Here is a 23,718-nt window from a genome sequence, read left to right as displayed (position 1 = left end):
TTTTGGGAAAATTCTATACATTTTCATGTTTTGTTCTCATTATTGCTTATCTTTAAAAACTGTGTAACTAACTTGTGGTTTTACTCACTGATTTAGACATTAGATAAAGTTTTCCCCCTAAATGATATTTTCCTTTACCTTGTATATACTTTTGTTATTAATTTTTGTTGCTTGTATTACTTTTAATTTTTTTTTAACTTTTAATTTTTGAAGTGATTCAATTTTATATAAATATTCTACATATACAGGAAAGTTGACTCTGTTCTTAGAGACAGAATTTGATATATTTTTATTTAATAGAACAAATATTGTTACTCATATGACCTAAATTCTTAGTAATTTTTGCTGTTTGATCTATAAAGTTCTAAACAAATATGTTATGTTTAGTATTGCAATGTAGATATCCTTTCCCCCATATTTATTGTTATCTATTTAGTTATGTCTCTGTCACTGCTGCTAAGTCACTTCAGTCATGTCCGACTCTGTGTGACCCCATAGACGGCAGCCCACCAGGTTCCCGTCCCTGGGATTCTCCAGGCAAGAACACTGGAGTGGGCTGCCATTTCCTTCTCCAATGCATGAAAGTGAAAAGTGAAAGTGAAGTCACTCAGTCGTGTCCGACTCTTAGCAACCCCATGGACTGCAGCCCACAAGGCTCCTCCATCCATGGGATTTTCCAGGCAAGAGTACTGGAGTGGGGTGCCATTGACTGATGGATTTGCTATTTTAAAGTCCCAGTGACAAGTGTTCCCAGCAGTAATAACTTCAGTGTGGGCTAAACCTTTCATAGAATTTTTCACTTGCAGGTAGTAACACTACAGTTCTTGTAAATAAACTCTAATCGGATACTTCCAGAGCCAGTTTAGTGTTTGAAAATGGGACCTAAAAACAGTTTTCCATTTGTTGCAAAATGGAAAAGCAATACCTGATTTGATCTCAGAGAGGTGAGAACCTCCAAATTGGACTAGTAGCATTATTTGGCCATATGCCCACGATGTGTCACAAAGCCCCAAGTGTAGAAAATAATATGAGATTTTAGAGGATGTGGTAATGTAGTGGTTGATTCCGAGGTGGATAAGAGAGACAGCCTGTGTCTGTTGGCAGTAAGCAACTTTTTCCTCTCCAAATTAAAGATATAAACCTTTGTGCTAGAGCAAACTAAATGGTAATAGTCTGTTCCTACTCCTTTCTCCAGTTTAAAGGTTTATGAGAAAGGATTGTGTTCAGTTCAGTTCAGTCGCTCAGTCATGTCCTACTCTTTGCGACCCCATGAATCGCAGCACGCCAGGCCTCCCTGTCCATCGCCAACTCCCGGAGTTCACTCAGACTCACGTCCATTGAGTCAGTGATGCCATCCAGCCATCTCATCCTCTGCCATCCCCTTCTCCTCCTGCCCCCAATCCCTCCCAGCATCAGAGTCTTTTCCAATGAGTCAACTCTTTGCATGAGGTGGCCAAAATACTGGAGTTTCAGCTTCAGCATCATTCCTTCCAAAGAAATCCCAGGGCTGATCTCCTTCAGAATGGACTGGTTGGATCTCCTTGCAGTCAAAGAGACTCTCAAGAGTCTTCTCCAACACCACAGTTCAAAAGCATCAATTCTTTGGCACTCAGCCTTCTTCACAGTCCAACTCTCACATCCATACATGACCACAGGAAAAACCATAGCCTTGACTAGACGAACCTTTGTTGGCAAAGTAATGTCTCTGCTTTTGAATATGCTATCTAGGTTGGTCATAACTTTCCTTCCAAGGAGTAAGCGTCTTTTAATTTCATGGCTGCAGTCACCATCTGCAGTGATTTTGGAGCCCAGAAAAATAAAGTCTGACACTGTTTCCACTGTTTCCCCATCTATTTCCCATGAAGTGATGGGACGGGATGCCATGATCTTCGTTTTCTGAATGTTGAGCTTTAAGCCAACTTTTTCACTCTCCACTTTCACCTTCATCAAGAGGCTTTTTAGTTTCTCTTCACTTTCTGCTACAAGGGTGATGTCATCTGCATATCTGAGGTGATTGATATTTCTCCCGGCAATCTTGATTCCAGCTTGTGTTTCTTCCAGTCCAGCGTTTCTCATGATGTACTTTGCATATAAGTTAAATAAGCAGGGTGACAATATACAGCCTTAATGTACTCCTTTTCCTATTTGGAACCAGTCTGTTGTTCCATGTCCAGTTCTAACTGTTTCTTCCTGACCTGCATACAGATTTCTTAAGGATTGTGTTGCAGTGAGTAAACTCTGAGTCACAGTACCTACAAAATCTCTGAGAGATTTTTTACTCCTAGTGAAAGAAGAAAAGACAGGAAATATTGGGCTGTAAATGGAAGGAATACAAAACACACATATAGCTACTAAATACATTTTTAGGATACTCCAGTCTTCACCCCTGCCTACCAAAAGTGGAGAAATATGTCTTTCTAGAAGGACAAAAAACTCCACGTATTTTGCACTTTGATGGTATGTGCAGAGTGAGGATCTTACAGAAGTGGAAGCAAAGCATACAACTTTCAGTTCAATTCAGTTGCTCAGTCGTGTTCAACTCTCTGTGACCCCATGGACTGCAGCATGCCAGGCCTCCCTCTCCATTACCAGCCCCCGAAGTTTATTCAAACTCATGTCCATTGACTCAGTGATGCCATCCAACCATCTCATTCTCTGTTGCCCCCTTCTCCCTCATTCAGTCTTTTGCCGCATCAGGGTCTTTTCAAATGAATCAGCTCTTTGCATCAGGTGGCCAAAGTATTGGAGTTTAAGCTTCAGCATCAGTCCTTCCAATGAATATTCAGGACTGATTTCCTTTAGGATGGACTGCTTGGGTCTCCTTGCTGTCCGAGGGACCCTCAAGAGTCTTCTCCAACACCACAGTTCAAAGCATCAATTCTTCAGCACTCAACTTTCTTTATAGTCCAACTCTCATATCCATACATGACTCCTGAAAAAAAACCATAGCTTTGACTAGATAGACCTTTGTTGGAAAATAATGTCTCTGCCTTTTAATATGCTGTCTAGGTTGGTCATAGCTTTTCTTCCAAGGAGCAAGCATCTTTTAATTTCATGGCTGCAGCCACCATCTGCAGTGATTTTAGAGCCCCCAAAATAAAGTGTGTCACTGTTTCCACTGTTTTCCCATCTATTTGCCATAAAGTGATGGTACGAGATGCCATCATCTTAGTTTTCTGAATGTTGAGTTTTAATACAACTTTTAAGCCATACGACTTTGGGAGAAGAAAAATTATAAGGATTCAATAAATAGAGAGGAGTGACATTCCAGTCTGCAGCTTAGATTTTTGTGGGGATGCGAGAATGAGTATGTGTAATATAAGTCCTTTCAACTCTAATCCTGCTTACTAGGAACCCAGCCTCTTTTCTGTGAGGACTTAAGTTTCCAGCACCTGAAGACAGACTGAAGGAGGAAACCCACAGAACAGGCTCCATCTTGAAAGCAGGACTCTATCTTGGGCTGGACTATGGACTTTGATCTATATGCCCAGTATCTATGGAAATGACATACCAACTGGAAAACCATACTCCCGGATTGAAGAGCCCCAGGGCTCATACCTAGACTCTCCGTCACCTAAAAGAATACCCTAATTATCTGTGTAACCAAATAGAATCATAAATTCTATTATGCTTATTGGGGTATGAGCACAGGCCTATTGATAATTGTCCACTGTTAACTACCTAGGCCAAAGGCGCATGAATCATGGGTAATCTTTGACTGTATCTTTCTTTTCCTTTGTTCAGACTAGTTTCAGGGAATTTGGGGAGGTGGGTTTGGGCATGTACACTTAGGGTATATAAGGTTTTCACAAAAACTGGTGGGGGTCCTTGGCTAAGAGGAGACTCTGCCTTGGGCCCGCTAGTGTAATAAACTGCACTCCACTATCTGCGTTGTCCTTCTGAGTGAGTTTGTTTCCCAAAACGTGTAGCTACAACAAGACCCTTTTGCTAAACTTTAGAGGGCAGAACCATAGAACACTCGAGGATAAAAATCTATAAATACACACTTTTTAATTCTGAGAAGTAAAGGAAATGTTCACTAAAGTGTGCCTCTGTGGTGTTATCATTAAAGCTAAACATTAGTGTGTTCAAGTGAAAGTCACTCAGTATGTCCAACTCTTTGCAACCCCCATGGACTATACAGTCCATGGCATTCTCCAGGCCAGAATACCTGAGTGGATAGTCATTTCCTTCTCTAGGGGATCTTCCCAATCTAGGGATTGAACCCAGGTCTCCTGAATTGCAGGCAGATTCTTTACCAGCTGAACCTCTGCTGCTGCTGCTGCTGCTAAGTCACTTCAGTCGTGTCCGACTCTGTGCCACCCCATAGATGGCAGCCCACCAGGCCCTGCCGTCCCTGGGATTCTCCAGGCAAGAACACTGGAGTGGGTTGCCATTTCCTCCTCCGATGCATGAAAGTGAAAAGTGAAAGTGAAGCCACTCAGTCGTGTCCGACTCTTAGCAACCCCATGGACTGCAGCCTACCAGGCTCCTCCATCCATGGGATTTTCCAGGCAAGAGTACTGAAGTAGGTTGGTTGCCTTTGCCTTCTCCGATCTGAACCACTAGGGAAGCCCAAAAACTGAAAGTGAAAGTCACTAAGTTGTGTCCGACTCTTGAGACCCCATGGAATGTAGCCTGCCAGGCTCCTCTGTCCATGGGATTCTCCAGCAGGAATACTGGAGTGGGTTGCCATTTCCTTCTCCAGGGGATCTTCCTGACGCAGGAATCTAACCCACATCTCCTGCATTGCAGGCAGATTCTTTACCAACCGAGCTATGAGGGAAGCCCATGGACTGTATAGTCCATGGAATTCTCCAGGCCAGAATACTGGAGTGGGTAGCCTTTCCCTTCTCCAGGGGATCTTCCCAACCCAGGGATTGAATCCAGGTCTCCTGCATTGCAATGGATTCTTTTCTAGTTGAGTCACAGGGGAAACCCTTAGTGTGTTCAAATGACTCTTACCCTAGCGCCAGCATACATTTCTGTTTAGAAATATCCAGCTTCATTGTGTGTCTCAAGTTGTTGTCAGTTGTCTTCTGAGCGTATCACAGTCTTTCCATAAATACTTTCACCTGCCTTTACCAGAGGAAACAGCAACAATGCTATAATACAAAACACCCCAAGGGCTAAACAGGAAAATAAGAGGATGTGGAACTTCCTTATCTCCTGGTCTTGTCAGTTTAATCAAACTGGCAGGAAGTATTCATTGTAGGCCTATTATCTCTCATCTACATCTGAGAATGTACCAGAGCTTTCTGAATAGAAACTAAGATCATTCTGTCAGTGACTCAATTGAAATACAATGCTCATGGTTTTTATCTTAATATAGCAAGGTTTGAAAGAAACAACACAAAAGCCTGCACAATCTGTTTTGGCCTCTTGTTACAAGCAGCGAGAAATTAGAATTGAACACAAGTGAGTTTTCCAGGTAGACAAAATGAAATAAAATGTGGATCACAGTCTCTGAATGGTCAGTGTGAGAAAGCTTTCTATGGGACTGGATTATGAAACCAGTTATAAATCTATTAAATAATGAGAGAAAACTAGGAAAGTCGTATGTGCCCAGCATGAAGCAGAGACAACTGTCAATGATTTATACCTACTAGTACATAATTTAGCTACAATATACCCAGCAATTTAATACTGACATGTATGTTATAATGTGTCAGAATTGTGCAAGTAGGTAACAAGAAAATAGGCATGAAGGAAAGCTGACAAGTCTGAATTACTGGTGTTGATAAAATAAGGCCCGAGTGTCAAAGTTGGCTCTCCACTTCCTTTTGTAAGTAAAGTTTTATTGGAAGTTAGTAACACTTATTCTTTAGGTATTGTCCATGGCTGTTTTCAAGCTAAAACAGCAGTGTTGAGTAGTTGTGATAAAAAAACTTATAGCCCAAAAAGCCTAAAATATTTACTATCTGGCCCTTTATAGAAAAAAATCTGCCAACTTTTGCTGCAGAGGATAATTTTAATACATCCAGACATCCTGATTAAGAACATAAGTTATAGTCAAGCTTTGTGTTTTGTTTTCTTTTAGCAGAGAAATCTTTATAGCAGGGCCAAGCAAGGAGAGGGCTTCCCAGGTGGCTCAGTGGTAAAAAATATGCCTGCAAATACAGGAGACACAGAAGACTGAGTTCAATTCCTGGGTTGAAAAGATCCCCTGGAGTAATAAATGGCAACCCATTCCAGCATTCTTGGCTGGAAAATTCCATAGAGAGGGGAGATTGGAGGACTGCAGTCCATGGGGTGGCAAAGAGTTGGACATGACTGAGCATACTGAGTGCAACAAGGAGAACAGGTGGCTCATGCTCAAAAAACCTGAGCTCCAGTTATAATTAAGTTCTTAATGAGTGTTTGCTTAATTAAATATGCTACTCATACACTGAGAACTCCTTGAGTATGGCGCAAAACCTTCATAACTGAACACATACACTGATTTAGTTTTGAATTGTGCAAAAATTTAATTCTGTGAAAAGTTTAGCATACCAAAGCCATTTTAAAATAGGAATTACATACTTTAGGATATCAGTAAGTAATTGATATTATAATTATAAAAGTAATGCATGCATGTGTTACAATATTGAAATAGTGAATAAATTAAAATTAGAGATGAAGTTCTTTCCATACTTACCAAGCTACTGTTAAGTTCATTTTTTGTCTGTGCAGCCAGACTTTGTTATAACTTTAAATATACTAATTTTTAAATTTTTTATTAGTGTAAACAGTTTCTATTCTCCCTTTTTGGAAATTTGTGTTCTATAATAGACTTCCTCTTCAATTCTTATCCTATCCCACTGTTTCTTCTATAACATGTTTAACTGTATTTATTTTATTTATTTTAAAGTATGTATAATGTTTATAAACAGATACTTAGCATATGGTATTTTGATTATTTGCTAAAAAGTATAATTTTAACTTGTGTTTTACTTCTAGGTTGATGACAAAATTGAGAATCAATAAATAGAATGAAATACTATTATAATTATGCAACTCTTTATCACTAATGAAGTATATTTTCAGCATCAGAATTTAGCTATCAATCCCAATTCATAAACATACTCAGCAGTTTCTGCTTTTTAATCCTAGGTGCTCAAAATTCTTGGATTCCTTTTCCAGTTTTTTTTTAAATTGTTTTCTGAGTAATTTAAAAATCATATTAATCTATACATATTTTCATTTTGCTTTCAAATTTTATAGAAAAATTGACCAGACAAAGAATTCTGGTTTTAATGTAACTTTTTGTTTTTGTAATTCACTTCTGCTGAATAGAAATCTGGTGTTAATTTAAAATTTGCTCTTCTAGGAAATTTTGTTTTTCTTATTAAAAGTATTCAGTTTTCCTTTAATGGTTGTGAAGGAGGAAACAGACAGAGCTGGACTCCATCTTAGGCCAGGCTGCAAACATTAGGCTACATGCATGGTCACCCTCCCAGTGGACTCTGAACTTTGTGCCCAGTGTCTATAGAAGTAGCATACCAATGGAAAACCAGCACCCCTCCCCCAATAAAAGATCCTCAGGACTTGTACTTGGACTCTCTGTTGCCCAAAAGAATATGCTAGTTATCTCTGTAACAGAACAAAGTGGTAAATTCCATTATGTTTATCAGGATATGACCACAGTCCTATTGATAAATGTCCACTGTTCATCTAGTCTTGTGACACATGAATCATGGATTAACTTTGATCATATCTCTCTTTCACCTTGTCCAGACTAGTTTCAAGGAATTTGGGGAGGTGGGTTTGAGCAAGTATACTTAGGGTGTATAAGGTTTTCACAAAAACAGGTTAGGGTCCTTGTCTAAGAGGAGACTCTGCCTTGGGCCTGCCGGTGTAAAAACTGCACTCCACTATCTGCATTGTCCTTCTGAGTGAGTTTGTTTCCCGGAACGTGTGGCTACAACAATTGAAATTAAAATTTCATAGCATTTTATCTAAATATAGTATTCTGGTCATTTATCCTCCTTGATCTGTGTGGTTTCTTTCAATTCAATCTTTTTCAAGCTTTGAGAACTTTCTCCTCTTAAATGTTCCCCTGAATTAGCTGAAACTACCCTTAAGCAGATGTTGGACTCAATGACCGAATTAGAGTCCATGAGTATTAGTTTTTCTCTTCTGTTTCCTAATTATATCTTTATGCTCTATGTTCTGGTGGAGATTTTTATATTGCCTCTTATATTACCAGCTTGCCTCTTATCTGGGACCATTTTATTTTAGTTCAGTACTTACATATATTAATTCCTTATAATATTTTGTTCTCTTATTGCTATTTTCTCCTAGTAGCCTGTACTTAATTTGGTGATGGTTTAGTCACTAAGTCGTGTCCAACTCTTGCTATCCCATGGACTGTAGCCTGTTGGGTCCTCTGTCTATGAGAATCTTCAGACAAGAATACTGGAGTAGGTTGCCATTTCCTTCTCCAGGGGATCTTCCTGACCCAGGAATCAAACCCAGGTCTCCTGCATTGCAGGTAGATTCTTTACTGACTGAGCTTAATTTATAGATATGTTATCTTCTTAAATATCACTGATGTGAGTAATTTGAATGGATTTAAAGTTTACGTTTTGAAATATTTTCCCTTAGGTGATATTACCGTCTTGACAATGACATTTCATTCAATCTGTATAACTGCTATGTCTTTCGTCTATAGTACCCCTGTTTGTAATTGACAGAAAAGAAAGTAAAAATAGAAGAGGGCCCCTTTGTCATGGTGTTTATTCTGTGGTATTAACATTACTGTGACTTCAAGAAGTCATTCAGATTATTGAAAGTCAAATAGAAAAATAATCAAATTTTTCTCACCAGCTAGTAATTCTTGAGTAAATACATTCTGCTCTATTAAAAAAACAAAAGTTGATCTTTCTTACCTTGGGAATTAGTTCTGTTTGTCTGTATTAATCTTCCTCATTTAAAAAATAATCAAATAAATACAATGATTTATAGAAGTAGCTGGTACCATTTCCATCTACAAAAGATTAGGATTGATTTCTTAACAGGCCCCCTTGAAATAGAAGGGTGACTGAAGATTGGCATAAGTTAACAGATGATGTTAAGTGGTTGGATTCCATTTCAGGCATTTGGGTAGGTTACATATAGGCAGGCTTTTTCTTTTTGCCTCCCACTGTTGCCAAAATAAGGAGTGCTTTTACTCTGGCAGCAGAGATATTTGAAGTTTTCCCTCTTGGGTAGAGCTACATTTTCTTCCTTTATTCTATTTGTTTCGCCTTTCTCTTAAAATAGTTATAATAGGAATCTCCAGTAGATTTCTCATATCCTTGAGGAAATGTTTCTGTGAGCCTTGGTGCGTGTAGTTGAAAGAAGGAGTGACCCGAGTGACCCAAGTTTTTCAGTCAGACAAGCTGCATTTCAAGTACTCAACGCTCAAACTAAATCAGATAGTACAGTGATAGAACTTTGGCATCATTTCAGGAAATTCTGTTGAACAGCACTGGCCTAATCTTCACTGATCTAGTCAATTCAGTTAATTCCATGATATTGTGACATAAGTGTAGACATATACAATAATGATATAATTTTCATTTTTTAAAATTTGTTTTTTAAATCACATCATAAAGATAGGAAAAAACTGATATATTCTTAGGGCTTATTCAGGCATAAACATGTTTCCTCTACTGGATTAGTCCAGTGTAACATATGATAGATGAAGAAAATTAAAGTTGTTATTATAATCTAATTAAATTACACGAGTATAATGATATTGAAAATTAAATTAGATTTACTCATTTATATTTTAAGATTAGTATATAAACAAACACTGAATAAATAAAGCTAGAAAGTATACTTGTTACTATAAAAGGAAAGCTTTCCAAAGGAGAGTCACTCATTGAACAACTACTGGAAACAAGAATCCTATGGCGGTTACTTTAAGAAAAGACATTGCATAAGAATATATGGTATGGATATTATGCAGCCATAAAAAAGGATGAAAAATGCCATTTGAAACAACATATATGAACTTAGAGGCTATCATACTGATTGAAGTAAATCAGACAGAAAGACAAATGTCATATGATATCACTTATATGTGGAATCTAAAAAAAAAATGACAAAAAGAAACTTATTTACAAAATATAAATAGACTTATGGACATAGAAAACAAATTGATGGATACCAAAGGAGAAAGGAAGGGAACGATAAATTAGGGATTTGGGATCAACAGAGGCATACTACTATATATAAAATAGATATAAACAACAAGGACCTACTGAATAGCACAGGAAACTATATTCAAACTTAAAATGGAAAAGAATCTGAAAAACATATATGTTTAACTGAGTCACTGTACACCTGAATTGTTGCAAATCAATTATACTTCAATTTTTAAGAAAGTGTACATCATGGATTATTATAGGTTACATCCAAACTAGTAAAAAGCATGTAAAGGATGAGTATCATCAATATAGCAAAACGTGTCAATATTACACTATTAAATAAGTTGGTATGAGGAAAGAGTATCTTTAAAATATGAAGTTTTAATAATGTGATAATCCCAAAGTAAAAATTTAGTTTAAATACTTTGGATGAAGAGTTCATATAAAGCAAGTGGGTTAAGAAATTATATGAAAAAAAAAAAAAAAAACAGTTGAATACCTAAAGCAGAGTGGTTCTGGCAGGAAACTAATTTAAACAAAATGTTGAGAAGATTTTAAAGTTTGCCTTGAAATCAAGCAAAATATATTGCTTGGTATAAGCAACATAGTTGCATAAAAATTCCCATAATTGTAGGATTAGTCTTCCAGTATATACTGCATATTTTATCTGTGCTAAATATTATTTAATATAATACCTACAAGGCAACTATCTTGTTAAAAAAGAGATATTTACCAGAATTAATTTTCTATTTTAACTTTATTTTAAAATTTAAATCAAACTTTCTAAAATAAAAATTATCTCAGAATAGCTAATTATTGATAGCATTGTACTTTATTTTACTTTTCTTCTTTTGTTAGCAATTTTTATTTTGAAAGGTATTAAACAGAAGAATACAAAAAAGAATGGTGTGATGAGAGTTTTGTATATACTACCTTTGTTTAACGATTGCTGATATTCTAATTAGCAAACATTCTTTTAATCTACCTTTGTTGAAATTTCTGTGATTGTTTCAAAATATTATTTTGAAGCTTTTAATTCTTTAAACAAGAACATTGCATCTGATTTTTCTCTTTCTCTCTCAAAGAGTCCACAAACCCTTTTTATATGACTGATTTTTGGAGACACCAGACTAATGGCCTTAATAAAATGTCTTGAAAAGAAGAAAGTGTTAGTTACTCAATCATGTCTGACTCTTTGGGACCTTATGTGCTGTAGCCACCAGGGAAATCTGGGTTTCCCGCATGGCAGGCAGATGCTTTACCTTCTGAAAATGTCTTACAGGAGCGTTTTCTTATGGTGCTGGTCAACTTGTTCCTTCATCCGCCACATTTGCAAAAGACTAGGATTTTTATTTGTAGGCCAGTGGAAATAGACTGACAGAGTCAGCTTGCATATCTTCATTGAGTTACTTTTTCATTTGGCTCCTGAGGATCGTTTTTTCTTGCAACCCCTGGTACATATGCTTTTTAGTTGTAATCCAGTATTTCTCTGCACTGATAGCAGGAGTGTAAGACAGAGGGCAGAGTTGTCATCTCATTCTAACCCATATCTTTTTCACAAAATGTTTTATAAATCATTTTTCTTTATTGAAATTTGTGCTTTCTATTATGCACAAATTCTTCATAAAATGTCTTGAGAAAAAAGCCTCTTGGTCAACTTAAAAAAAGTGGAGGTTGGTATCATCTTTCTTCTCCACTGCCATTTCTTTTCCATCGTTCTTCCATTGTCATTAGATCCATTCTCCCCTTATCTCTAAATCACACATGCATAGTAACCCACTAGACTGGATCACTGGCTCAGTGAACACAACTAGAACAACTAATGTGAAATTATAACAACAAATACTCAAATTTCTATCCACAACCTCCAACATTTTTTGTTCTCTCTATTCTTTACTTTCACTTCAAATGCAAGTTGGCGCTATCAAAATCTTTATTGAGATGTAACTAACATATAACATTGTGTAATTTACGATGCGTAGCATGTCGATTTGATACATTTATATATTGCAATATGATAACCCCAGTAGAGCTAGCCAACATGTCCAATATGTCACATAATTATTGTTTCTTTTTTATGTTAAAAACATTTAAGATTGTGTCTCTTAGCAACTTCCAGTTATATACAGTATCATTTACTGTAATAGCAATGTTGCACATCACATTAGACTCTCAGAATTTACTCATCTTCTAACTTTAAGTTTGACCAACATCTTTCCTTTTCCCCCATTCCTCATCCCTTGGTAAACACCATCCTACTTTCTTTTTTTTTTTTTTTTTCAGGGCAGCCACACCATGGACCCTGTGATTGGCCCCCTCACTGCCCTTCCCACTCCACTTTTCCACCACACACTCACTTTCTTTACGAGTTCAGCTTTTTTAGATTCCATGTAAAAGTGATATCAGGTAGTATTTATCTTTGTCTGACTGACCTCACTTAGTATAATGCCCTTAAAATCTATCCTTGTTGTCTCTCTCAGTATCAAACTATCCCTATTTTTACTTCTTTCCCTTTATCTTCTGTGTGTTCATCATAAGTTTTATTGCTTTTGCTGCCTTTCTAATTCATCAGTTCTCTAACCTAACATCAAAGAGCAACACTGTCACCCACAACATCTGTTCATGTTTGTAGGCTGCAGAGCACTATAGGCAATCACAGACCCATAGATTGGCACCCCCTCTATGTATTCACTCAACTGGATTAATTCACCAGGCAATTCTGTTTGCCCCTGATGTAAACAAAACAAACAAAATCAACCAAAGAAACAATAACAACAAAAGGAGAAAGCAAATGAAAAATTTTCTCTTCTTCATAACAACTATTCAGTCATTTACTATAATTCTCAGTCTCTATTCATATTTGTTCAATTTTAGCAGATACATTGTACTTATGGCTTCATGGTGAGAAAAGTATACCTTTTGTGTGAATTTGCTTCTCCAGCTTGCAATTGTAGCGATAGCCTCTAGAGTATTCTATTCTTTCAGGGACTCCATATACATTCTCTTCGATATCCTCAAACCTGCCTCCTCTGACTCCTATCATAGAACCTATAAACCCCAATTTCTCAAACTATTTTTGCCTTCAGTTATTCAAAGAATATTTGTTAGAGACCAGCTCCAAGTCAGGCTCCCTGTCATCATAGTGACTTAATATTCAGTGTTGTACAGAGCCAAACTTTCTACTTCTGTAGGACATATCAATGTACACACACACACACATACAAGAAAATATGAGAATCTTGTTATTTACCATTTTTCCTTTATCTACAATCTGACAAGTTTCTAGGAGATGACCTTTTGTTACATTATTGAATTATTAAAACTTCAAGTTTTTGTTAACATAGAAATGACCTTGGGGAGATAGTAAAATATCAATAAGTGTATCAGCTAGTAATATTTAAAATACTTTTAAGAAAACTTTTTATAGTAATGAATATAATTTGGGAGATGTTTCTGCAGGGGGTTTCATTAGAGATTTCATTGTCAGGTAGGAGAGAGACTCCTTTGCTACACAATATTGCTCAGCCTGGGCCTGGTCAGTGCCAGTACCATAAATAAGTGTGCAGAAAGGGTGAGCAGGAGATAAATAGGAACCTCAAGGATGTCAATAAATGGACTCCTGTTATAGTATAGATTTACTCAGGTCACGTTCAACCCTGAATGGATTTGGTATTCATTGCCTATATCAGTAGCTCCTGAGGCATTGTATAAAGTTCAGATTTCTAGACCCAACATCAGGTCTGTGGAACTAAAATTCTTAAGTGTAGGACTTGGGAAATCTGTATTTTTAACCAGCTCCCCTGGGCTTTTTATGTATTCTGAGTTTTGAGAACCACTGCAGGAAGAGGTTAACATGATAAATAGTAAGACATTTAGATTTAGTCACTGTTTATGAAAATTGTGTTTGCCACTTACATTCTCAACATTTACCTCACCATTTTTCAGGTAAATAGTTTCAGTTCTGTCATGGTGATCAACATTAGCCATTAATTTATACCATTGTTTGGATGTTTGAAAAATGAAACAAATTATATGTGTGTGATTAGTATTCATTTTACCAATCATAAATTTGTTTAGGCATGCCATTAACCTGCTAGAATTTTGTTTAAATGCTAGCACCTACTTACTATTCATAGTGGCATTAGTTCTGATTTTAGAAGACATTGAGCAATAGTATTATAATGAGAATTAAGCAATTTTAGGTACTGCTAAAGTAGCATTCTGGAAAAGGCAAATAATTCCTAATAGTTGAGTTCTCAAGTAATAATAATTTTTAAAATCTGTGTTATTTAAGCTTCATTTGAATATCCACATTTTGAAATTTTAAATGGAGCTATTACAATTCAATTGAAAGCTAAGTTTTAAAACTTCATTTTCTGTCAATAGCTTGGAAAAAAATAGAAAAATTCAATACAAATACTTGCTATAGAATCACAGCTTCTATGTGAACATTTATAACTGTAAAATACTAGAAGCTATGTTGAAAAATGCTCAATTCAAGATCCAAAGGAAAAGAAACCAAGTGCAACATAGTCCGTTTTAATAGTTTGCTTTAAAAAGTATAATTTATGAGAGAATGTTTCCATGAACATAGGTTAAGAAAGTATTCTTGATAGAATACAAAAGTGCATGAACTGGAAAGAGATATATTGTAACTAAGATATTTTCATTAATTGACACCATTAAGGTAGTGGTTAAATTGCAAGCTATATAACAGGCAATATATTTCCGTGATTTATAAAAAACAAAGAGCTTAGAAAACATGAAAAGTGAAAGTGTTAGTCGCTCAGTCGTGTCCCATTCTTTGCAACCTGATGAACTGTAGCCAGCCAAGCGCTACTGTCCACGGAATTCTCCAGGCTAGAATACTGTAGTGGGTAGCCATTCCCTTTTCCAGGGGACCTAGAGATCAAACCCAGGTCTCCCAGATTGCAGATTTTTTACCATCTGAGCCACCAGGGAAACCCTCGAAAGCATAGAGAACTTACATAAATCAAAAGGTAGAAAGAAACTAGTTCACAAAATGGGCAAAAGAATTCAATGGACAGATAGCATTAGCAAATAGATACATGAAGATATGTTCAATTCTTTAGTCATCAGAGAAATCCAAGCTGGAATTACAGTGAAATAACACTGCACATGCAGCTGAATGGTAAAAAATATGGCACAAATGAATAAATACATGAAAAATTAAAATAGACAGTGGTGAATATAGGAAAGAATGTGAAGCAATAGCAAATCTCATACTCTGTAGGTGATACTATCAACTGGTGTAAAATTCTACCAAACTGTAATAATGTAAACTAGTTCAACTTCTTTGGAAAATTATCAGTATCTTCCAAAACGCAAAAGTTATATATTGCTTTACTTCCCTGGTGGCTCAGACAGTATCTGCCTGCAGTGTGGGAGACCTGGATTTGATCCCTGGGTTGCGAAGATCCTCTGGAGGAGGGCATGACAACTCACTCCAGTATTCTTGCCTGGAGAATCCCTATGAACAGAGGAGCCAGGGGGCTACAATGCATGGGGTCGCAAAGAGCTGGACATGACTGAGCTACTAAGCACCCAGCTTACTAATATTACTGTACTCAAGTCTGGCTGCTTGCCACTCAAAAGTCAATACTCAAGAAGCTTGTGTTGGTAGGAAGGAACGGTTGCTTTAGTTAGAATGTTAGCAATCTGGGGAGAAGGCATACTGTGTTCCCCAAAAACAGCTCCCAAGATTCTGTTCAGCCATGACAGTTTTCAAAGGGAAAAAGAAGGGCAGTAATTTCAGTTAATCATTGAGTCAAAAGGTTAAGATCAGCATCATTTTTTGTGCATGCAGGCTGGCTGAATCCTCAAGCTATTTCTTCAGTTAGTGTCTTGCCTCTGTGGTCTGCCTGAAGGATTGCTAAGGGGCTGATGGGGATTGAGAACAGTCATTGTTTAACTAGTTTATTCTTCAATCCTACTTTTTTTAATCTAGGAAAGAATCAAAAGTTAGGCAAGTATTATGTGCCTTTAGCAGAGCATAAATCAGGAGTTAGGTTAAATGTTACCTCAGATCAGATCAGATCAGATCAGTTGCTCAGTCATGTCCGACTCTTTGCGACCCCATGAACCGCAGCAGGCCAGGCCTCCCTGTCCATCACCAACTCCCAGAGTTCACTGAGACTCACGTCCATCGAGTCAGTGATGCCATCCAGCCATCTGATCCTCTGTGGTCCCCTTCTCCTGCCCCCAATCCCTCCCAGCATCAGAGTCTTTTCCAATGAGTCAACTCTTCACATGAGGTGGCCAAAGTACTGGAGTTTCAGCTTTACCATCATTCCTTCCAAAGAAATCCCAGGGCTGATTTCCTTCAGAATGGACTGGTTGGATCTCCCCGCAGTCCAAGGGACTCTCAAGAGTCTTCTCCAACACCACAGTTCAAAAGCATCAATTCTTCAGCGCTCAGCCTTCTTCACAGTCCAACTCTCACATCCATACATGACCACAGGAAAAACCATAGCCTTGACTAGATGCACCTTTGTTGGCAAGGTAATGTCTCTGCTTTTGAATATGCTATCTAGGTTGGTCATAACTTTCCTTCCAAGGAGTAAGGGTCTTTTAATTTCATGGCTGCAGTCACCATCTGTAGTGATTTTGGAGCCCAGAAAAATAAAGTCTGACACTGTTTCCACTGTTTCCCCATCTATTTCCCATGAAGTAGTGGGACCGGATGCCATGATCTTCGTTTTCTGAATGTTGAGCTTTAAGCCAACTTATTCACTCTGCACTTTCACTTTCATCAAGAGGCTTTTGAGTTCCTCTTCACTTTCTGCCATAAGAGTGGTGTCATCTGCATATCTGAGGTTATTGATATTTCTCCCGGCAATCTTCATTCCAGCTTCTGTTTCTTCCAGCCCAGCATTTCTCATGATGTACTCTGCATATAAGTTAAATAATAAACAGGGTGACAATATACAGCCTTGACGTACTCCTTTTCCTAGTTGGAACCAGTCTGTTGTTCCATGTCCAGTTCTAACTGTTGCTTCCTGACCTGCATACAGATTTCTCAAGAGGCAGATCAGGTGGTCTGGTATTCCCATCTCTTTCAGAATTTTCCACAGTTGATTGTGATCCACACAGTCAAAGGCTTTGGCATAGTCAATAAAGCAGAAATAGATGCTTTTCTGGAACTCTCTTGCTTTTTCCATGATCCATCGGATGTTGGCAATTTGATCTCTGGTTCCTCTGCCTTTTCTAAAACCAGCTTGAACATCAGGAAGTTCACGGTTCACATATTGCTGAAGCCTGGCTTGGAGAATTTTGAGCATTACTTTACTAGCGTGTGAGTTGAGTGCAATTGTGTGGTAGTTTGAGCATTCTTTGGTATTGCCTTTCTTTGGGATTGGAATGAAAACTGATCTTTTCCAGTCCTGTGGCCACTGCTGAGTTTTCCAAATGTGCTGGCATATTGAGTGCAGCACTTTCACAGCATCATCTTTCAGGATTTGGAATAGCTCAACTGGAATTCCATCACCTCCACTAGCTTTGTTCGTAGTGTTGCTTTCTAAGGCCCACTTAACTTCACATTCCAGGATGTCTGGCTCTAGGTCAGTGATCACACCATCATGATTATCTGGGTCATGAAGATCTTTTTTGTACAGTTCTTCTGTGTATTCTTGCCATCTCTTCTTAATATCTTCTGCTTCTGTTAGGTCCATACCATTTCTGTCCTTTATCGAGCTCATCTTTGCATGAAATGTTCCTTTGGTATCTCTGATTTTCTTGAAGAGATCTCTAGTCTTTCCCATTCTGTTGTTTTCCTCTATTTCTTTGCATTGATCGCTGAAGAAGGCTTTCTTATCTCTTCTTGCTATTCTTTGGAACTCTGCATTCAGATGTTTGTATCTTTCCTTTTCTCCTTTACTTTTCACTTCTCTTCTTTTCACAGCTATTTGTAAGGCCTCCGCAGAGAGACATTTTGCTTTTTTGCATTTCTTTTCTATGGGATTGGTCTTGATCCCTGTCTCCTGTACAATGTCATGAACCTCATTCCATAGTTCATCAGGCACTCTATCTACCTAGTGATCTCATTTTTATAATTAAAGTTTAAGGGGAACAGAAATGGACAAACTGGAAAGGGGCAAAAGAATTGCTTTCACTAAAGCATATCACTCCCAGATACACATACACCACAAAAGTGCATATATCTGTGCCATACAACACATATGCCAGAATGTTTGTGGCAGCTTTATTTGTAATAGCTTCCCATTGGAGACCAAGCAGAATTCCATAAACTATAAAATAAGTCATGATACAGGTATCTGTCAGAGAAATTGTGAGTTCTGTCTCTTACCATCACGGTAAGCAAATATGACAATAAAGTGAGTCACATGAGTCTTTTGGTTTCCCAGTTTGTATGAAAGTAATGTTTATACTATCTTGTAGACTGTGAAGCATGCAAGAGTATTGTCTAATCAATGTACATACCTTAATTTAAAATATTTTATTGCTAAAAAAAGGATAAATGTCATCCGAGTCTACAGAGTCATAATTGTGTTGTGTGTGGATGAAGGGCTTGGCCTCAATGTTGATGACCACCGACTAGCTTGAGTGGTGGTTGCTGAAGATTGGGGTGGCTGTTACAATTTTTTAAAATAAGATAACAATGAAGTTTGGCTGCATTGATTGACTTTTTCTTTCTCTTGAACACTTAGAGGCATTTGTATATTTATTAGTCCCCCTAATTCCAATATTGTTATGTCACAGGGAATTGGAAGGACCAAGGAGAGGGTGAGAAACTAGGAAATGGCTGGGCAGTGGTGCAGTCAGAACACATACAACATTTACCAGTTAAGACTGTCCTCTTATGGGTGAGAGTCCCGGTGCCCCCAATTACAACATATTGCATCAAAGATCACTGACTGCAGATCACCATGATGAATGTAATAGTCGTGAGAAAGTTTGAACACTGCGAGAATTACCAGAATATGACGCAGAGACACAGAATGGGCAAATGCTATGGAAAAATTGAGGCAGCAGACTTAGGGCAGGTTTGCCACAAACTTTCAATCTGTAAAGGAAAAAAAAGAAACACAATATTTATGAAATGCTACAAATCAAAATCAAAGGACAATAAAATGAGTAACTCTGTATATTCATAGAATGAATACTATGCAACTATGAAAACTTAAAAAAAAAAAAACTATGAATCTCACAAGGAAAATAATGAGCAAAAGAAAATGCATCTCAGTACAGTACAACCATTCACTTATTTGTACATTTTTCCTATTAAACTGTACTTTAATAAAAAGATAAATAATTTAGCCCATGATATGATTATTATTGTGAAACTCAACAAATGTAGTCCAGATGCAAAGAATTTCATCAACAAATTGGACTGAACAAGTTTTAAGTTTGTGGTACAATTAGTGAAACAACTTTCTCATTGCCTGAGGAGGTCCCACAATTCAGTTCAGTTCGGTCACTTAGTCGTGTCCAACTATTTGCGATCCATGGATTGCAACACACCAGGCCTCCTTGTCCATCACCAACTCCCAGAGTTTACTCAAACTCATGTCCATTGAGTCAGTGATGCCATCCAACCGTCTCATCCTGTGTTGTCCACTTCTCCTCCTGCCCCCAAATCCCTCCCAGCATCAGGGTCTTTTCCAATGAGTCAGCTCTTCGCATCAGGTGGCCAAAGTACTGGAGTCCTTCCAATGAATATTCAGGACTAATTTCCTTGAGGATAGACTGGTTGGATCTCCTTGCAATCCAAGGGACTCTCAAGAGTCTTCTCCAATACCTCAGTTCAAAAGCATCAATTCTTTGGTGCTCAGCTTTCTTTATAGTCCAGCTCTCACATCAATATATGACTACTGGAAAAAACATAGCTTTGACTAGACAGACCTTTGTTGGCAAAGTAATGTCTCTATTTTTTAATATGCTGTCTGGGTTGGTCATAACTTTTCTTCCAAGGAGCAAGGGTCTTTTAGTTTCATGCTGCAGTCACCATCTGCAGTGATTTTCAGTTCAGTTCAGTTTAGTTCCGTCACTCAGTTGTGTCCTACTCTTTGCGACCCCATGAATCGTAGCACACCAGGCCTACCTGTCCATCACCCACTCCCTGAGTTTACCCAAACTCATGTCCATCGAGTTGGTGATGGCATCTAGCCATCTCATCCTCTGTCATCCCCAATGCAGTGAGTTTAGACCCCCCCCCCAAAATAAAGTATGTCACTGTTTCCACTATTTGCTATGAAAGTGATGGGACCAGATGCCATGATCTTAGTTTCCTGAATGTTGAGTGCTAAGCCAACTTTTTTACTCTCCTCTTTCACTTTCTTCAAGAGGCTCTTTAGTTCTTCTTCGCTTTCTGCCATAAACGTGGTGTCATCTGCATATCTGAGGTTATTGATATTTCTCCTGGTAATCTTGATTCCAGTTTGTGCTTCATCCAGTCCAGCATTTCTCATGATGTACTCTGCATATAAGTTAAATATGTGGAGGTCCCACATATAATTTAAAACAGTATAAAATAATGTGAAGTGAAGTGAAAGTCACTCAGTCGTGTCTGACTCTTTGTGACCCCATGGACTATACAGTCCATGGAATTCTCCAGGCCAGAATACTGGAGTGGGTCACATTTCCCTTCTCCAGGAAATCTTCCCAACCCAGGGATCAAATCCAGGTCTCCCACATTACAGGTGGATTCTTTACCAGCTGAGCCACAAGGGAAGCCTAAAATAATGTTAAGTAAAAAGATTATAGTATAGAAACACTAAATCTTGTCATTTAATCAAGCATAAAGTTCTCAGAACACATGTGTATCCTGCTTTAGTAAAATATTGTCCAATTCACAAAATGTTTATTGAATTCTTAAATGTGCATGAGGCAATTTGATAGGGAAAAAATAAGGAAAAGATCTAGCATTTCTTTCAAGGAAGTAGCCATCAAAATGTATATTACAGGAGTATTTACTCTTAAATTTAATATATTTTTACACTTTGATATATACTTTCAAAACAAGGAATTAATAATCACTGTGACAAGGTTCCAGTCTGTGTTCTTTATATGATTTAAAAAAAGGGAAAACCCTTTAATCTAAAGGTGAAGTTCATGCCTGTAGTTTAAAAAAAGGTATCAGTGTGAAAGCAACTGAAAAGGATTTTAAAGGATTGGGGAACGGCTATACTTATTACAGGAGATAATTAAGGTTAAGAGTGAGACAAGAGCACTCCAGAAAAAGATGATTTCTTGAGCTGAGAAGGAACTGTTGAAAACTGTGGGATAATTTCAAATAACAGCTGGTCATATTGTTTGCCAGCTTTGTAAAATAAAAATCTGAAAGAAATGTAAGACAAGATCTGGAAGTTATTGGGCTTATTTTACAGCAGAGTTTTCCTTTTTAACTCAGAAGAAGATTACCTATTAATTTGTTAGGCAACAGAGGAAGTATCAAACTACTACTGACATTTTATGAATTAGTAAGACTTACATTAAATTGATCCTTTAGGAATGCATAATAATAATCTAGATGAGAGTAAATAAGGATGAAAGTAAGTAAGGAAATGACTATGAATAGTAAAAGTTATTTAACTTTTACAGAAAAAAAAAAATCCAAGGATCATTGTAGAATATATTGATCCTAGTTTTTTTTTTATTGTGATTATTTTGATTTTTATTATTGAATGACATTATATTAGTTTCAGTTTCATGTGGATAGCATAATGATTCAATCTTTTGCAAAATGATTCCCACATATTGCATAATGATCACCATGATAAGTCTAGTTAACTTCTGTCACCATACATAAGTAGAGATTTTTTTTTATCATGAAGACTTTTAATATCTACTCTCTTGGCAACTTTCAAATATGCAAAAAATACCTTATTAAAGAGTCAGACATGAATGAGTGACTAAACAACAAAATTTTTAACTATAGTCACCACGCTTTACATTACATCCCTATGACTTAATTTTTATAATTGGATGTTTGTACCTTTTGACCCCCTTCACTCTTTTCATCTACCCACCAGCCCTAACCTCCACCTCTGCCAATCACCAATGTGTTCTCTCTATTTATAAGCTTGGTCTTATTATTATTATTTTTTTATTTTTGGTTTTTCTCTTTGTTTTTAGATTCCACATGTGAGATCATATAATATATGTCTTTCTTTGTCTGACTTGTTTCACTTAGCATAGTACCCTTAAGGTACACATTTCATCCATGTTGTTGCAAATGACAAGATTTCATTCTTTTTTACGGATGAATGAGGCATGCATTCTCAGTTGTATCTGACCTTTTGTGACCCTATGCACTGTAGTGCCCCAAGCCTCTCTGTCCATGGGATTTTCCAGGCAAGAATACTGGCGTGGGTTACCATTTCCTTCTCCAGGGGATCTTCCCGACTCAGGGATGGAAGCTGCATCTCTGCTATTTCCTGCATTGGCAGACAAGTTCTTTACTGCTGAACCACCTGGGAGCCATTATGGATGAATAATACCCCATTATATATACCATGGCTTCCCCCATAGCTCAGCTGTTAAAGAATCCTTCTGCAATGCAAGAGACCTAAGTTGGATCCATGGGTTGGGATGATCCGCTGGAGAAGGGAATGGAAAGCCACTCTAGTATTCTTGCCTGGAAAATCCCATGGACAGGGGAGCCTGGTAACCTACAGTCCATGGGGGTCTCAAAAAGTTGGACATAACTGAGCAACTAACACTTTCATATATACCACATTTTTCTTTATCCATTCATCCATGGATGGACAGTTAAGTTGTTTCCATATCTTGGCTATTATAAATAATGCTGCAATGAACATAGGGTTGTATATATCTTTTTGAGTTATTCTTGTTTTCTTTGGATAAATATCCAGAGTTCCTTGTGTTTGGTTGAAAATCAGAGAAGACAAATCTGGGGTTTAAAAGGACTTCAAAGTTTGAGGTATAGGTGACTGGGTATCAAGTAGTGAAAGAGTAGCCCTAGCCAAAGTTAGTAGATTTTTTTCTTTGTGTTCATAGAAACTTGCCAATGAATGGAGAGAAATTAGAGGAAGGTGAAACTGAAGGCAGAGAAGGGTCAAGGGAAGAGATTTTCATCTTAGAGTTAAATCCATGCTTTATTTTTCTCTCATCACAATTTTTAAAACATTCTTTATATTCAAATGTGTTTTATTCTATTTTACTGAAAAAAAAATATTTGAAATTGCTTTCAAATAGTTTTCCAAAAATCACTATTTATTTTACTTGCATCATTACGTGTGTGTGTGTGTGTGTGTGTTTGTCTGTGTTTGTATACCTGTTGATTACCCCCTTTGTCTCTTAAAAATAATTTTATGCAGGTCTAGATCTTATCTGTAATGTTTGATGATTCTTTCTCTTATTTCAAGTTCTGTTTGAATCTCTCTGTATAGAGTCTTCCACTGATGATTAGGTCACTTCAACTACCATTTTCTATTACACTGTCATTTTTCCCCATTTAATTTCAATATGAATGCAAATCTGTATTGTATTAGCACCTTTATGTGAGTAACTTACTTTCCAAACTTAAAAAGCCTGTAAGCAAACTCTTCTCTTTAATATCTGATATTCCTCTAGCTTATTTCTCTTCTCTAAATGGCACCAC

At 37.3% G+C, this 23,718-nt stretch overlaps 1 long non-coding RNA gene across 2 annotated transcripts in view; it reads left to right on the top strand.

Annotated features, from left to right (window-relative positions):
* LOC123330701 overlaps nt 1-3,772 on the top strand; it is a 73,927-nt gene extending 70,155 nt beyond the window's left edge. For both annotated transcript variants that reach the window (XR_006546773.2, XR_006546772.2), the window contains exon 4: nt 3,352-3,772. This is a non-coding gene — a long non-coding RNA (uncharacterized LOC123330701). The remainder of the gene's footprint in view (nt 1-3,351) is intronic.
* Nucleotides 3,773-23,718: the final 19,946 nt, after the last annotated feature.

Source organism: Bubalus bubalis, chromosome 20, assembly GCF_019923935.1.
Source record: "Bubalus bubalis isolate 160015118507 breed Murrah chromosome 20, NDDB_SH_1, whole genome shotgun sequence".
NCBI lineage: Eukaryota > Metazoa > Chordata > Mammalia > Artiodactyla > Bovidae > Bubalus > Bubalus bubalis.
Note: the sequence above shows the minus strand (reverse complement) of the source record. Positions and strands in the feature narration are given on the sequence as shown.